This window comes from Monodelphis domestica, chromosome 4 (assembly GCF_027887165.1).
Source record: "Monodelphis domestica isolate mMonDom1 chromosome 4, mMonDom1.pri, whole genome shotgun sequence".
Taxonomy (NCBI): domain Eukaryota; kingdom Metazoa; phylum Chordata; class Mammalia; order Didelphimorphia; family Didelphidae; genus Monodelphis; species Monodelphis domestica.
This window is the reverse complement of record NC_077230.1, coordinates 446,379,766-446,397,681: the sequence shown is the minus strand read 5'-3', so window position 1 is coordinate 446,397,681 and position 17,916 is coordinate 446,379,766. Positions and strand designations below refer to the sequence as shown.

At 40.8% G+C, this 17,916-nt stretch overlaps 1 long non-coding RNA gene across 1 annotated transcript; it reads left to right on the top strand.

Annotated features, from left to right (window-relative positions):
- Positions 1–1,396: 1,396 nt before the first annotated feature.
- LOC130458849 (uncharacterized) lies at positions 1,397–12,616 on the top strand. The gene is made up of 3 exons (XR_008918231.1): positions 1,397–1,696; positions 3,180–3,302; positions 12,312–12,616. It is a non-coding gene; the product is annotated as an uncharacterized LOC130458849 (long non-coding RNA).
- The last annotated feature ends 5,300 nt before the right edge of the window (positions 12,617–17,916 follow it).

The window sequence follows — 17,916 nt, the reverse complement described above, 5'->3', positions numbered from 1 at the left end:
ATTTCTCTGCTTTCCTTTGGGACTGAGTTCTTTCTGCCTTCTGGTTCTAAGTATATCTGAATGAGGGCCTTTGGCTGCCTTGCTAGTGGCAGCCCTTTCTATGGGCCTCATCTTTCCTGTCTGAAGTCTTCGAATGTCCTTCAGATAGATCAGAAGCAATTCTCCCTCCCAGATCTGGCTCCAGAGGCTGCTCTCTGCCCCTACTACTGTTGTGGGAGAGAGTTTTATTGTGTGAGAGGGAATGCTGGTTCTGGTCCAAAGAATTGCAGCTCAGATCCATTCCTCTCCAGCCACAAGTCTACATAGTGTAACCATAGGGTTGGAAAAAGCCATTGCAGGGGAGTGGAATAGCCCCCAGATGGGTGCAGAAGATAGTGGAATGACCCCTGTAAGGCCTCAGGTGGGGAATTGTGTCCTCCCATGCTTGGAAACTCTCAGCCTTTCCTCATACCAGTCCTCCCCTGGGTGTGCCAGTGGCATTCCTGGCTGAAAAGTAGGGAATGGGTCAGGAAGAAGTGAAATGAAGAGCTTCCAATACCAGGTGCAGCCTGAGCTTTCATTGGAGCAATATGGAAAAGGAGAAGAGTCCTGCCAAGTAGCCTGTTATTGTTACATCTGGCCAGTGACTGTCAGTTATTCCTCGGTCGGCCTCTTGACTCTTGTTTCCCAGATTTCCATAGTTGCAGGCCTAGGCTTGGTTCCTTTGTTTTTCATGAATAAACTTTTTGAAAATTAATGTTGAATTGTGGTATTTTTGTGGAATAATTTCCCTTTAGCCTGGCCAAGGTCAAAACCCCAGACTTGCTGTGCCCTTTCCCTGAGGCTATGAAACGAGGGGCAGCTTCTGTTTTATTACTATGATAAATGGATTAAAGGTCTGACTGGAAAGCCATGGTGAACTTTGACCCATTGTGAGAGTGCTGGGCCAGCCAGGACAAGGACCTGCTTCTCTTGTAAAGAAGTAATGAGGGGGGAGTTGAGGTCTCCTAAATCCCCCTCCTCAGTGGTTATTTATGAATCTGAGAATTAATGTGTTCTGGCCCCCAAAACCACATAAAGTTTTTGCTTTTTGTTTTATAATGTTTTAAAATCAGAAATGTACTTTTATATATAACAAATACATTTATAAACAAGAAGAAAAAATAGAAAGAAATAAACTTGCTTACGAAACATTGTTTACTTTCAAGGTCAGGTGAGGATGCTGGTGCTAAAGGTTTCCGTGCCATGTGCTCTCGCTAACATAACTTACTCTCTGCACACGTAATGCTACGTTTAATGCAAAATTGACCTTATATATTACTTGTGATGAGTATCTATTGCTAAACTTAATTGGTATTTTTTTACTCATCATCATTTTCTTCATTGAATTTTGGCAGTTTTGCCACATTTTCCTCGAGTTCACTTGGAGGCTGTTTCAACAAATACCTTTCCATGGAAGTTTGTGTTAAAGGGATTTTCTTAGTCTCTCCCTGTGTCTCCCTCAGAGGCCAGAGAGCAGGTTTCTAAGTAGATCAGAACTGACAGGAGTCAGTGAGGCAGAGCTGAAGATTCCGTTACCAGGGAGACCAGCCTGAGGAGAGGAAGTAGCCGCCCTCTGACAGGAAGTTAGGTGGGACAGTTGGTCAGTGAGGAGATAAAGGAAGCAGCCACTGACAACTGGGGCTCTTTTGCCTCTGGGATCTCAAGAGAGCAGAAGGTCTATTTCTGGGGCACGAGGCTGCTGACAGTTGGGCTCTGCTGTGTCTCTGTGTCTGTTCATTACTTTAAACTACCATAGAAAAGGGAAAAATACAGAAGTGCCCATGTCAGGAGTGGGTGCTCTGTCTGGATTAGGAACCATGGTGGGGCTTTGCCCTCCCCCAGAGGAGAGAACAGGTCCCAACCTCCTCCTCCTTCCCACCAGGGTGGGGGAGGGGGTGCAGTCACAAGATGGGGGTTGTAAGAGTTAAGATAGTTGAGGCCATAAACTGTAGTGATTAAAATAGTGGAAGACTTAAATTGTGGTAGATAAAAGAGTGGATGAGTAAATTGTGACTGCAGAAAATACATTTTCACTACAGTGTCTTGTTTTAAATCAATATATAAGGTGGGCTCCAGGGGAAAATTCCCAATTATTAAAATATACCCAAGTCAACTGGGTTTTACAGAGATTTTAATTAATTAATACAATGAGGAATTAAAGAAAGAGAGAGAGAGAGAGAGAGAGAGAGAGAGAGAGAGAGAGAGAGAGAGAGAGAGAGAGAGAGAAAGGAAATCGTGAGAAAAGGATAGGCCGCCCCAGGCAGCCCTGGCCAAACCAGGCCTAAGCCCTAAGAGAAAGGATCAGTCAGTCCTTAATCTTAATCACTCACCACAAGATCTGCCCAAGCAAGGGATTCTAGTGACACCAGGCCAGCTCCATCTCAGCTGACTTCACCAGCTCAATGCCTGAATCTCAAAATCCTCTGAATGTATCTGAGCTCCTATTTAAGGGGAATTTTCTCCTATGTCACCTCCCCTAAGTCCTTATATCTACCAATCACAGTAGACGTTTTTCAAAGGACAGACCATTCTTAGTCCACACCTGAGTAGACTAGAATCTCTGAGTAAGTTTTTTCCTCTTTGCTCCTTGTAAGTTCACAAGTTGCCTGACCTTTATAGGTACTTAGCACCCCATTGTATTAATTCTAAAAATAGGCATGGCTTAAAGAACTTTTTGTCTTACTATAAGTATGGGTTTAAGTACTTTTCATTGTTCAGCAAGGAGTTTCTTCCCCTAAAGCAGGCTTAAGTAGGGGTGGAGTAGAGGTCTCACATTCCTGATCTAAGTTCCTTCATTGTTTAAAGTGGGGAATGGTCTTAACCCAACCTTATGAAGTAGGGTCTGAGAATTTTTAAGGTTCACAGGGTGAGGTTGGTCCTGACCCTTCCCCAAAGGTCTAATGGCAGAAGCAGCCAATAGGAGCCTGGTTGGAAGGAATGACCATGCCCACAGGCCATGGAAGGAACTCTGATCTCTGGCACAGAACAAATGCCAACAAGTTTCCTCCCAACCCCCCTCTGATGCCCATCTCCTTGTCCAGAGTCTTCTGCCCTCCCCTGCATTACCCAGTAACCTCTCCTTCTAGGAGTCTCCCCTGAGGCCCGGGGAAGGGCCCTGGGAGCTTCTTTGAAACCTTCACCCCTCTAATTCCCCACAGGTGTACAAGGAGGAAGTCTCCCCACCTTGGGGCTCCCACCCCCTGAAGGACCACAGTCTGGCCCCAGCAGAGACCCTGGAGCCAGAGGGAATGACCCCCAGGACCCCGAGGCCCCCTTCCCAGGTGAGTGCAGTCCATCCCAAGATGGAATCCAACAGAACTAAGACCTCTGTCTTTCCCAGCCTCCAGGGGCGCCATCACTGCTTGTGGTCAGTGTGACCTCAAAGGTCACCCACAATCCCCAGCTGTGTTTCCAGGGCCTCTGTAGCCCCTGCCTGGATGAGATTCCTGACAGACAGGCCCAAGTACAGACATTTATTCATACACCCTCCAGTGTGACACCCTCCATCAGAGGGGAATGACCATGTGTCCCACAATCCAGGGATGGCCCAGGGATGTCTCTGCTCCTGACTTCCAGGTTCTGGGGTTTGGCCAGGTCAGTGAGGTCTGCCAGGGAGGCTTTGGAAGAAGTTTGGGGTGACATCAGGTGAGGACACAGACAAGAAAAGGTGTGTTTTTAGAAGGAGGAAAAGAATGGGAATTCCAGGGGAGGCAAAAGGTCTGCTTTTCAAATATTATTAAACGATCAGGAACTTCAAGTGCACTTTAATATATAGAAGCTTTACATCTTTCCTTTTCCTATTCAAATAGTTTAACTTGAACCTAACAAGATAGTCTATTCTGTTGCTTTCTCAATATTTTTCATTTTGGTTCCTTTATTTTTTATATTTTTATATTTTTGGTTCCTTTAACTAAAAAAAATTATTTAGAATATTTTCCCATTGGTCATATGATTCACATTCTCTCCCTCCTCTCTTCCTTGGCCTGGAGCTGACAAACAGTTCCACTGGGTTGTGCATTTATTATTGCTCAAAACCTATTTCCATATTATTCATATTTGTAATAGAGTTATTTTTTAAAAAATGAATTAACTAATTAATTTTCAATTTCCCCCCATGTTTATATGATCCATTTTCTTTCCCACCCCTCTTTTCTCGCCCTTTCCAAAACTGACAATTCATTCCACTGAGTTGTACAAATGTTGCCACTTGATACCTATTTCCATATTATTCATTTTTGCTCTAGAGCAATTTTTTTTTAAGGCCTAAACCCCAAATGACATCCCCATATAGATATGTGATAAGTGCATTTCTACTCCCATAGTTCTTTCTATTCAGAATGGATAGCATTGTTTTACATAAGTCCTTCAGGAGTGTCCTGGCTTGTTGCATTGCTACTAATAGCAAAGTCCACTACAGTGTTTTACTTTGTGTGCAATGTTTTTCTGGTTCTGCTCATTTCACTCTGCATCATTTCATTGACGTTCTCCCAGTTCATATAGAAAGCCTCCAGATCATCAATCCTTACAGCATAGTAGTATAGCATCACCATCATATACCAAAATTGTTAAAGCCATTCCCTAATCAAGAGATACCCCCTCATTTTCTAATTGTTTGCCACCACAAAAAGCACAGCTATAAATTTTTTTACAAGTATTTTCATTATTTCCTCTTTGGGATACAAATCTAGCAGTGTTATAGCTGGATCAGAGGGCATGCAGTTTTTTAAAGCCCATTGGGCATAATTCCACATTGCCTTCCAGAATAGTTAGATCAATTCACAACTCCACCAACAATGTATTGCAGTGTCCCAATTTTGCCACATCTCCAGCATTTATTATTTTCCTTTATTATCATATTGACCAATCTTCTAAGTGTGAGATGGGACCTCAGAATTGTTTTGATTTGCATTTCTCTCATTAGGAGAGATTTAGAACACCTTTTCAAATGAATATTGATCATTTTGATTTCTTCATCTGAAAACTGCCTATTTGTGTCCCTTGACCATTTGTCAGTTTGTGAGTGGCTTGATTTCTTGTACAGTTGACTTCTTTCCTAATATATTTGGGAAATTAGACCTTTTTCAGAGTTTTGTTATAAAATTTTTCCCAGTTTGATGCTTTTCTTCTCATTTTGGTTGCATTGGTTTTGTTTGTACAAAATCTTTTTAATTGAATATAATCAAAATGATTCATTTTACATTTTGTAATGTTCTCTATCTCATATTTGGACTTAAATTCCTTCCTTTGTGTAGATCTATCAAGTATACTATTCTGTGTTCTCATTTATTTATTATTTCACTCTTGATATTTAAGTCTTTTATCCATTTTGAATTTATCTTGGTATAGGGTGTGACATGTTGATCTCAACCTGATTTTTTCCCATACTGTTTTCCAATTTTTCCAGCAGTTTTTGTCATATAATGAGTTCTTGTCCCAAAAGCTGGGATTTTTCAGTTTATGGAACACTGGCTTACTGAGGCCATTTACCCCCAGTCTATTCCATTGATCCACTGATCCTTCTTTCTCTTAGCCAGTAGCAGACTGTTTTGATGTTCACTGCTTCATAGTACAGTTTCAGATCTGGTACTGTTATGCCACCATTCTTCACATTTTTTTTTAAAAACCCCTTACCTTCTGGCTTGGAGTCAATACTGTGTATTGGCTCCAAGGCAGAAGAGTGGTAAGGGCTAGGCAATGGGGGTCAAGTGACTTGCCCAGGGTCACACAGCTGGGAAGTGGCTGAGGCCAGATTTGAACCTAGGACCTCCCGTCTCTAGGACTGGCTCTCAATCCACTGAGCTACCCAGCTGCCCCCTCTTCACATTTTTTTAAATTCATTTCCTTGATATTCTTGATCTTTTGTTTTTCCAGATGAACTTTGTTATAATTTTTTTCTAATTCTATAAAAATGTTACTTGAAGATTTTGAAAACTCTTAAAAACTTGAAAATAATTTGGTAGGTTTGGCCCTGAATAAGTGAATTAATTTCAGTAGGAACATCATTATTATATTAATTTGTCCTACTCATGAGCAATTCATGTTTTTTCCAATTGTTTAGATCTTATTTTAATCATGTGAAAAGCATGTTGTAGTTGCTCTCATATGATTCCTGTGTTTGTTTTGGTAAATAAATTCCCAAATATTTTATACTCTTTAGAATGATTTTAAATGGTGTTTCTCTTTTTAACACTTGCTGCTGAGTATTATTAGAAATATATAGAAATGCTGATGATTTATGTGGATTTATTTTGTACCCTGCAACTTTGCTAAAGTTATTACTATTTCCACTAGCTTTTTAGTTGATTTTCTAGAATTCTTTAAGTATACCATCATATCATCTGCAGAGAGTGATGGTTTAGTTTCCTCATTGTCTAACTTAATTTCTTTTTCTTCGCTAATTACTACTTCTAGTGTTTCTAGCCCAATATTAAATAATAGAGGTGATAATGGGCATCCTTACTTCACTCCCGATCTTATTGAGAAATCTTGAAACCTGCCCTAGTTGCAGATGATACTAACAGTTTTAAATATACATTGTTTATTATTTTGAGGAAGGCCCCAGCTATTCTATTTCTAGAGTTTTAAGTAGGAAAGCATTGTATTTTGTCAAAGGCTTTTTCTGCATCTCTTGAGATACTCATGTGATTTCTGTTGGTTTGGTTACTGAGATGGTCAATTCTGTGGATAGTTTTCCTAATATTAAACCATCCTTACATTCCTGGTATAAATCTCACCAGGTCATAGTGAATAATCCTTGTGATGACTCTTTGCTAATATTATTTAAGGTGGTTTTTTTTCATCTATGTTCATAAAGGAGATTGGTTTATAGTTTCCTTTCTCTGTTTCTGGTGTGCCTGGCTTTGGAATCAGTGCCCTACATTAGTCATAAAAAGCATTTGCTCATTTAGTCAAATAGTTAGTATAGTGTTGGGGTTAATTGTTCATTAAAGGTTTCATAGAATTCCCTTGTGAATCCATCTGGCCCTGGGGATTTTTTCTTAGGGAATTCCTTGATGGCTTGTTCGAAAAAAATTTTTCCTGAGATGGGATTATTTAAGTATTCTATTTCCTCTTTTTTTTTAATCTAGGTAATTTATATTTTTTGTCACTACTCACCCATTTCACCTAGATTGTCTTATTTATTGTCATGTAGTTGGGCAAAGTACCTCTTAATAATTACCTGAGGGGGCAACTGGGTAGCTCAGTGGATGGAGAGCCAGGCCTAGAGACGGGAGGTCTTGGGTTCAAATTTGAGCTCAGACATTTCCCAGCGGGGTGACCCTGGGCTTAACCCCCATTGCCTAGCCCTTACCACTCTTCTGCCTTGGAACCAATACACAGTATGGATTCCGAGAGGGAAGGTGAGGGTTCATTTTAAAAACATAAAATTTTTTTAATTACCTGAAATGCTTCTTCATCAGAGGTGAGATCACCCTTGTGAGGAAAATTCCATCAGCAGAAACACTAATAAGAGTCAGAATCTGCAAGCCAAGAAGAAATAGGTTTACTGGGAGAGGGCAGGCCTCCCTCTGTCAGAGGAAAGAGTTCAAATGAAAATAGGATGAACAGAAATCTTCCACATGGCAGGTCTGAATTGCTGACCAAGTGCTGAATGAGCCGGAACTGCAGGAATCCTCACGATGGGGGGTAGCCAATATCCGGTATTATGACTGACCTTTCCACGCCTCTGCAATGACTTCCGGGTCTGATCTTCTGCTGACAATCCCTATCCAGGTCAGCGTCAGTCACCTCCCACAGCTCAGGAGGCCTGACCTAAGCCATCGCGCCTGGGAGATGGGTGTCCTGTACTGCTGCCTGACTGTCTTCTGTCCTACGTGCAGCCCGGGGTGGTGGGCTTGGTAGGAACTTTGGGTCACAGGCTTAAGTCAAAGAGCCTGTCAGCCCGATTTCCTACCATGGGGTCCCTGGTCAGGAGCACCTGCAGTCACGAGGAACTGGAGGTACGAGCAGGCCCCGTCGGGGTTCTCTGCTTTGAGTCACCAGCGGATATTTGGATCACGTGCTTCCGCCACCCTCCACTAGACAGCCTGCCAGACGTTCGGTTTCACGAGTGACACGAGGCTGTCTGGCGTAGTTCAGTGTTTGTCTGGCTCTGCGAGCACCTGCATGGCATCGCTTTTGCTTTCTCCTTTATTTTTCTGTATTATCAGTTTTTTGGGCAAATTCCTTACCTTTTAACCACGGGTCCTAAGAACGTGAGTGCCAAGGGCAGTGCTGAGGGGGAGAAGGAGGCTGTCCATGACGTTAAAGCGAGAAATCATGGAAAAACGAGAGCGAGGCGTGCGTGTCTGACTTGGCGAAGGAGTGGATCGCAGTACATGGACAGTGTGGAGCACTTTGGAGCAGGAGTCGTCAAAGGCTGTATCTTCCCCGCGTTCAGCCCAACACTGAGGCTGTCCGCAATGCCAGGAGCTCCCTGGCCTCACCGGCTGCCGAGGATGGCCAAAGGGGAAGAAAGAGGAAGACACGAAGGGAGGCCAGAAGGGAGAGATGCTGCGTCTGCTCTCAGGGGGCTCACAAGGAAGGCTAAGGGGGGGTGGTGGGGTGGGGGGTCGTCCCACCGTGCTTTAGGTGGCGGCCTTGTGTAACACTAACAACCCAAATGGTGATTAGAAAAGAGACGCAGCCAGAAAAAGCTGCAGCAGGTCGTGGTTGGAGCTGTGAGAGGACACTTGTTTCGCACGTTATCAAAATGTTCTGAAAAGGAGGAAGAAACAAACTTCCATGGAAAGGCTTTTGTTGAGCCGGGCTCTATGGCCTAGTGCATGACCAGTCTTTGTGTAGGTACCACGTGCTGCTGAAAAGGAGGAGTATTCCTTGTTATCCTGTTCAGTTTTCTCCAGATACCTGTTAGCTCTCATTTTTGTAGCATTTCATTCACTTCCTTTACTTATTTATTTTTTTTTTGTTCTATTTCTAACATTTCATCCACTTCCTTTACTTCTTATTTATCTTTTTCTTCTATTTCTCTAGTGCTCATAGGGGAGGGTCGAGGCCCCCCACTACTATGGTTTACTACAGGCTGACAGCCAACTATTCCTCAGGCTGCCTCTTCACTTCTTCTCTTGACCCTTGTTCCCCGCGTTTCCATGGTTACAGGGCCAGGCTTGGATCCTTTGTTTATATATATTTTTTTAATTTTAATTTTATTTTGTCAATTTAGAACATTATTCTTTGGTTACAAGAATCATATTCTTTCCCTCCCTCCCCTTCACCTGCCCTTTCCATAGCCCACGTGCAATTCCATTGAGTACTGCATGTTTCCTTGAACAGAATCAGAATCCATGTTGTTGATGTTTGCACTAGGATTTTCCTTTAGAGTCTACATCCCCAATCATATCCCCTTGGCCCATGTAATTAAGCAGTTGTTTTTCTTCTGTGTTTCTACTCCCACAGTTTGTCCTCTGCTTGTGGATAGTGTTTTTTCTCATAGATCCCTCCAGGTTGTTCATGATCAATGCATTGCCTCTAATGGAGTCCATTACATTTGATTGTACCACAGTGTATCAGTCTCTGTTTACAATGTTTTCCTGGTTCTGCTCCTTTAGCTCTGCATCACTTCCTGGAGGTTGTTCCAGCTCCCATGGAATTCCTCCACTTCATTATTCCTTTGAGCACAATAGTATTCTAGGATCCTTTATTTTTCACAAATAAACTTATTGAAAATTAATGCTGAATTGTGATGTTTTTGTGGCATAAATTTCCCTTTCACCTGGCCAAGGTCAGAACTCCAGACTTGCTGTGCCCTTCCCCTGAGGCTATGAAGCTGGGAGGAGCCTCCCTTTTATTGTTGTGATAAATGGGTTAAGGGCAGGACCTTAAGTCATGGTGAACTTTGACCCATTTTGAGAGTGTGCTGGGCCAGCCAGAAGGCTGGGATAACCTTGGACTGACACCTTCCTTGAATGGACTAGAATCAGCTTCTGTTGTGAAGAAATAATGAGGGGGGGAGTTGAGGTCTCCTAAGTCCCCCTCCTCAGTGCTTATTTATGAATCTGAGAATTAATCTCTTCCTCCCCCCAAAACCACACAAATATTTTGTTTTATGTTTTAAAATCAGAAATGTACTTTATATATAACAAATAAATATATTTGTAGATAATAAAGTATGTAAAGAAATAAACTTGCCCATGAAATGTATTTACCTTCAAGGTCAGATGAAGATGCTGGCAGAGAAGGTTTTCATTTCATGCGCTCTTACTTACATAACTTACTCTCTACACATGTGATGCTATAGTAGTAGTCTCTTGGTAACGGAGGATGACGATTATCTTTGTGCGCTTTCATCTGTGATGTAGATGGGTGTGCACAAAAACACTTGTGTGTGAAGGAGATTTAAGTGGAAAAGTCGATGCACAGGGACAGTCCCACTCTCTCGGTGTTGGAAGCCTGGGTCCAGTGGCACGAAAAGTCGTTACACTTGGGGACTTCCTCTGATGCATTGGATGGCCATGTTGTCCTTTGTGCTCCAACCCGCCCTAAGCACTCCACAGTGCTTTGCTGCGTCGCCATCTCAGCCGTTGAACCTTCCTATTGGTTTCTTCCATCTGTTCTGCCGAAGCAGTCTTTACACGTTGGGTGAACAAAGCCCTGGTTCACCAGTGGTCAATGACGCGATGGCTACCCTCACAAGGTTTAGCCAGCCTGTCGAAGCCGTTGCCCGGGATGTGGCTGCTGCCGCATGCTAGCAGCTACTAGGAGCCACAAGTGAGAGCTGGGTGTCAGGTGAGGGTCAGAGGCTGGAGAGCTGCCTTAGGAGGGTAGGACAAGCCCTCCATACCAGAGATACTACTCCTCCCCAAGTGCAAAATTGACCTTACACATTACTTGTGGTTTGTAACTATTGCTAAACTTAATTACTTTTTTTTACTTATTTATCATCATTTCTTCATTGAATTTTAACTGTTTTGCCACACTTTCCTGGATTTCACTTAGAGGCCGTCTCAACAAAAACATTTTCATGGAAGTCTGTTTCTTCCTCCCTTTCAGAACGTTTCGATAATGTGTGAAACAAGTGTCCTTACATAGCTCCAGTGCAGGACCTGTTGCAACTGTTTCTGGGTGTCTTTTCAATAAACTGTTTAATTTTTTCCTCCCAAATCCCCCACCTTTCCTTACTCTCACTTGTACTGATTACCTCATCCACCTTGGGCTCCTCCCACAGGGGGAAGCTTGTGGTTCAAATATTCACTCATGAGTCATAGCAAAAAATCCTGATTGTGATTGCTGGCATCTCAAATTGCTCCCGACTTAATGTGCTTGTGTATCATGGCACCACTATATGTGGAGAGAGAGAGACAGAGACAGAGACAGAGACAGAGAGAGAAGAGACCAGTGCTAGAGGAATTACCCTTTTTCTTTCATATTGTGGAGAGGTTCAACTGACCACATTAAATGATCAGTCAGTGAATAAATTCATTAAAAATGAAGAAATTCTGCCTCTTCAGAATTCCAATCACTGTAGTCAGTGTATTTCTTATGAATGAGTTCAGTCCCCAATGCCAGGTTGTCAAATGTTATATTTTTAAAAGATGAACACACCCTCCTTTTCTCATCACATTTACTATCCTATAACTAAATATAAAATGACTGAATGTTTTCTAGGACGAAATGGCATTCATCATAAAGCGTAGACAGGATGTTGGCACATCATACCCAGTGGTTTGCCAAATTCTCAATAAAACCACAAAAGCCTGCTCTTTGTCACTTAGCTATAATCAGTGTCTGATCTCGTATAACTCTGGAGTCCTCTTTAGGCTTTCAGCGAGATAAGAGTATTTCAGCCTTTTAAAAACTTGAGTAGAGGATTCCTTTTTTTGTTGTTTTCTCCTTATAATCCTTGATAATATTTTCCCCCAGAATACCCAGTAATTGCTTCTTTCTCATAAACTTCAAAAAAAGTTCTTATTATATGAATTCTGACAGTTGTGATGAGGAGGGATTTCAGATCACCTTCTCTCTTCTCCACAGAATCTCCTGCCTCCCTCAGAGAGCACTTAACCTCTAATTCCATAGGGAAAAGCATTTCAGAGTGAGACACTTCTACAGTCTTTACTCTTCCAACATGATTCTCCAACACAAAATGCCTTTGTCAGTGTCCCATTGGGCTCTGAATAACTGGTCTGCAGAGCTTGTTCTGACACTCTTCAAGGTGAAGAGTTTGGGGTGAGTCCTTCGTGTGCTTCACTTTCTTCAAGTTAGTTGATGAGGTACAAATTAGATGAATTCTGCAGGCTCAGCTCTAAATCTTACGACTTTTGCTGGCTTAGGGGTCAATAACATTCAAGGATGTGGCTGTGGACTTCACCCAGGAGGAGTGGTGCCTGTTGGACCCTTCTCAGAAAGAGCTGTACAGGGAAGTCATGCTGGAAAATGTGCAGAATCTACTCTGTGGGTAAGGACCATTTCTTCCTTTAACTATGAATCTGCTATAAAGGGAATGTATTCATTCCATGCCAAAGGTGCAGAATTTTAAGCCTTTGTCAGTGATTAAAAAAAGCAAGAGTATCTATATGAACAAAACTACAAAACACTTTCCACACAACTAAAACTAGACTTGAACAATTGGAAGAACATTAACTGCTCATGGGTAGGACGAGCCAATATAATAAAAATGACCATCCTACCCAAACTCATCTATCTATTTAGTGCCATACCCATGGAACTTCCAAAAATTTTTTTTACTGATTTAGAAAAAACCATAACAAAGTTCATTTGGAAGAACAAAAGATCAAGGATATGCAGGGAAATAATGAAAAAAAATACAAAGGAAGGGGGTCTTGCAGTCCCAGATCTCAGACTATATTACAAAGCAGCGGTCATCAAAACAATTTGGTACTGGCTAAGAGACAGAAAGGAGGATCAGTGGAACAGACTGGGGGCCAGCAATCTCAGCAAGACAGTATATGACAAACCCAAAGATCCCAGCTTTTGGGACAAAAATCCACTATTTCATAAAAACTGCTGGGAAAATTGGAGGACATTGTGGGAAAGATTAGGCTTAGATCAACACCTCACACCCTACACCAAGATAAATTCAAAATGGGTGAATGACTTGAACATAAAGAAGGAAACTATAAGAAAATTAGGAGAACACAGAATAGTATACATGTCAGACCTTTGGGAAGGGAAAGACTTCAAAACCAAGCAAGAATTAGAAAGAGTTACAAAATGCAAAATAAATAATCTGGATTACATCAAATTAAAAAGTTTTTGTACAAACAAAACCAATGTAACCAAAATCAGAAGGGTAGCAACAAACTGGGAAACAATCTTCATAAAAACCTCTGACAAAGGTTTAATTACTCAAATTTATAAAGAACTAAATCAATTGTACAAAAAATCAAGCCATTCTCCAATTGACAAATGGGCAAGGGACATGAACAGGCAGTTCTCAGCCAAAGAAATCAAAACTATTAATAAGCACATGAAAAATTGCTCTACATCTCTTATAATCAGAGAGATGCAAATCAAAACAAGTCTGAGGTATCACCTCACACCTAGCAGATTGGCTAACATGACAGCTATGCAAAGTAATGAATGCTGGAGGGGATGTGGCAAAGTAGGGACATTAATTCATTGCTGGTGGAGTTGTGAATTGATCCAACCATTCTGGAGGGCAATTTGGAACTATGCCCAAAGGGTGCTAAAAGACTGTCTGCCCTTTCATCCAGCCATAGCACTGCTGGGCTTGTACCCCAAAGAGATAATAAGGAAAAAGACTTGTACAAGAATATTCATAGCTGCGCTCTTTGTGGTGGCCAAAAATTGGAAAATGAGGGGATGCCCTTCAATTGGGGAATGGCTGAACAAATTGTGGTATATGTTGGTGATGGAATACTATTGTGCTAAAAGGAATAATAAAGTGGAGGAATTCCATGTAGACTGGAACAACCTCCAGGAACTGATGCAGAGTGAGAGGAGCAGAACCAGGAAAACATTATACACAGAGACTGATACATTGTGGTACAATCAAAGGTGATGGACTTCTCCATTAGTATCAATGCAATGTCCCCGAACAATCTGCAGGGATCTAAAAAAAAATACTACCCACAAGCAGAGGATAAACTGTGGGAGTAAAAACACCGATGAAAAGCAACTGCTTGACTACAGGGTTGGACGGGATATGACTGAGGAGAGACTCTAAATGAACACTAGAATGCAAATTCCAACAACAGGGAAATGGTTTCGAGTCAAGAACACATGTGATAACCAGTGGAATCATGCGTCGGCTATGGGAGAGGGAAAGGCGGGGGGGGGGGGGGGGGGGGGGGGGGGGGGGGAGGAAAAGAAAACGATCTTTGTTTCCAGTGAATAATGTATGAAAACGACCAAATAAAATAATGTTTAAATAAAAAAAAGAAAGAAAAAAAAAGCAAGAGTGCTGATCTCTGCACAGGGTTCTCCTGCCTGCTTTGATTTTTTTTAAAAAAGTCTTTGAATTCTGTGATGGGAAGCTGGGACTTTCCTTTCTTGCTCCTGAAATTGTCTCTCTTCTATTTTAGGTAGCTTAAGGTGAAAACTTAAAACAGTGTTACAGATTTATGTTACTGAAGTTAATCACCAAGGTCATGTCGCTCACCTTATAAATAGACCTGAATTCTGTGTGCAAATTTTGTATATACCAAGGCAGATTTTCCTTGTAGATGGCCATTGAAGGGGACACTCTACCTGCCAAGGCAGCCCCTTCCCATGTGGGATGAGTGGTATTTAGAAAGGATTTTTTGTTAAGAAGTATTCATGGGGCAGGCAGTGCTAAGAAGGCAGCAGAGCAGAAGCAAAGGCTGGAACCACCCTGAGAATCTCAAATGAACCTTAAAAGAGTGATTCTAGAATGTTTGAATCACAGGATGAACAAGGGTCAGAGTAAGGTCTTGAAAGGTAGGCAGAAAGCTTTGGTCTATTTCTGGGGACAAAGAAAAATTGGATGTAAAACTGCACAAAGGGGAGTGTAGAAAATCTACTCTATATACTGTTCCATATCCTCTACCAGGGCAGAAGGTAACTTCAAGAACCTGGACCCTTTTTAAGCCTTCATTAGTGCCTCCCATATTCCCTCCTTCAAGGTAGGGAAATAGAGAGTAAAGGGAAGGGCATGGAGAAGAAAATACTGGACTTCAATTCAAATAAAAAAAGCAGGAATAGCAATTATGAACTCAGACAAAGGTAGAGCAAAAATAGATCTCATTAAAAGAGATAAGGTTGATAACTGCATTATGATAAAAAGGTTAGTTTAGATAGTGAGACCATATTAGCTCTTAACATATATGCACCAAATGACATAACCTCCAGATTTTAAAAATAGAAACTAAAGGAGAATAAGGAGGAAATTGCTAATAAAACTATATTGTAGGGAATCTTTATCAGAAGTCTCACCAAAAAATAAACAAGAAAGGAACAAAGGAAGTATATGAAATTTTTGAAAAGTTACATTTAATAGATATCTGGAGCAAATGGAATGAAATGGAAAAAGGAATATATCTTCTTTTCAGGTGCACATGGAAAACACACAAAAGACCATGTACCAGGGTATAAAAACTTTCAGAACAAAATGCAAAAAAGCAGAAGTAATAAGTGCAACCATTTCAGATCATAATCTAATAAAAGTATTCTCAGTAAGAATGGAAAAAGTTTAAAATTAATTGTAAACTGCGTAATCTAATTGATGAAAAGGGGTGGGTCAATAAACAAATGATGGAAACAATCAATGATGTCATAAAAGGAATGACAGTAAGGAAAGAGCATATCAAAAGTTGTGGTATATAACCAAAGCAGTACTTGAGGGAAATTTTATATCCATGAGTAATTTATATGAATAATATAGAGGAGGAAATAAAACAGAACAGATTAAAAATCTAAGTTAAGACTAAATGAAAATTGAAAGAAATCAAAGGAGAAATGAATAAAACTGAAAGTAAAAGAACTTTTGAACTAATAAGATTTAGAGTTTTGTTTTGTTTTTTAAACCCTTACCTTCCGTCTTGGAATCAATACTGTGTACTTGTTCCAAAGCAGAAGAATAGTAAGGGCTGGGCAATGAGGGTCAAATGACTTGCCCAGGGTCACAGAGCTGGGAAGTATCTTGAGGCCAGATTTGAACCTAGAACCTCCCATCTCTAGGCCTGGCTCTCAATCCACAGAGGTACCCAGCTGCCCCAGGAGTTTGTTTTAAAAGGAAAAAAAGGGCAAATAAAATAGAGCATTAATCTAACTACTATTTAAATGATTTGGCAAAATAGGAAAAGCAGGCCTATAAAAATTTTAGTGTGATGCAAATATGATCATGATGGATGAGCCAGGAGGAAGAAAACAGAGAAAGAAAACTATAGGCAAATTTCCTTAATGAATGCAAAAATCTTTGACAGCTCACAAAGTTTATTCTCTATGACCAGGTGGTATTTATACCAGGGATGCAAGATTGGCTTAATATTAGGAAAACTATCAGCATAATTGACCATATCAATAAATAAAAATCATACAATTATCTCCAAAGATGAAGAAAAGATCTTCAACAATATACAATACCCATTCCTCTTAAAAACCCTAGAAAGCAGAGCAATAAAAGGGCCATCCTTTAATAAATAGAATCCATATAAAACCATCAGCAAGTATCATATGCAATGGGGATCAGTTAGATGCCTTCCCAGTAAAATCAGGACTGAAGCAAGGATGCATATTGTCAACACTATTATTTATTATAGTACAAGAAATGTTTTCCAAAGTTTTTGAGGTCCAAACTGTTTTCTTCTCTCCTCCATCAGATGGTAAGCAATTTGATCCAGGTTATACATGTATGATCACAAAAAACATACCATATTCTTCATGTTGTGAGAGAAGATTCCTATAAAGCTAAGATCTTTTCTTTTTGTCACTTCTTGTGACTTTCTTCCATTTTATGTATATGAATTACAGCAAAAGCTTTGCTTAGGACTTCCCGGGGAGGCAATAAGTCGATTATGATTCATCACCCACAATTGCACAAGGGGGTCACAGATCTCCCATTCTCATGTATAAGTGGGTTATTTATGCTTTTGGTGATTAAATCTAAAAATGGGCACAGGAGAGTTAATTTAATCTTCAGAAATTCCACAGTGTTATTATACCCATATTGTTACTCAAAATTTCTATATTATTGATTTTTGTAATAGACCAATCTTTTAAAACCAAACCCATATAAACCAGTGATGTCACATTTTGTTCTAGATTTCTACTCCCACAGTTCTTTTTCTAGATGTGGATAGCATTCCTTGTCATGAGTCCCTTGGAATGTCCTGGATCATTGCATTCCTTTTAGTAGCAATTCAGTTTCTGTGTATAATATTCTCCTGGTTCTGCTTATTTCAGTCCCCATCAGTTGATGTGGGTCTTTCCAGTTCTTATAGAAATCAATCTATTAATTATTCCTTATAGCACAGTAATATTCCATCATCATCATATGCCACAATTTGTTCAGCCATTCCCCAGTGGAGAGACCCCCCTCATTTTCCAATTGTCTGCTACCAGAAAAAGCCCAGCTATAAATATTTTTGTACAAACTGGTTCTTTCCCTTTTTTATTTTTCAAATTCTTACCTTCCGTTGGTTCCTACACAGAAGGGTGGTAAGGGCTAGGGCAGTGATGGGCAACCTTTTGAGCTTAGTGTGTCAAAATGTGCCAAAAACTAAGCATAACTCAGGTGATGTGTCACTTCGAGAAAAAAACATCCTTCTCGGCATGTGGCCCCATATTTCTCTGTATGCAGCCTTGTGTCATCGAAAATGGCTACGTGTGTCAGTGCTGACACACATGTCATAGGATCACCATCATGGGGCTAGGCAATGTGGGTTAAGTGACTTGCCCAGGGTCACACAGCTAGGAAGTGTCTAAGGCCAGATT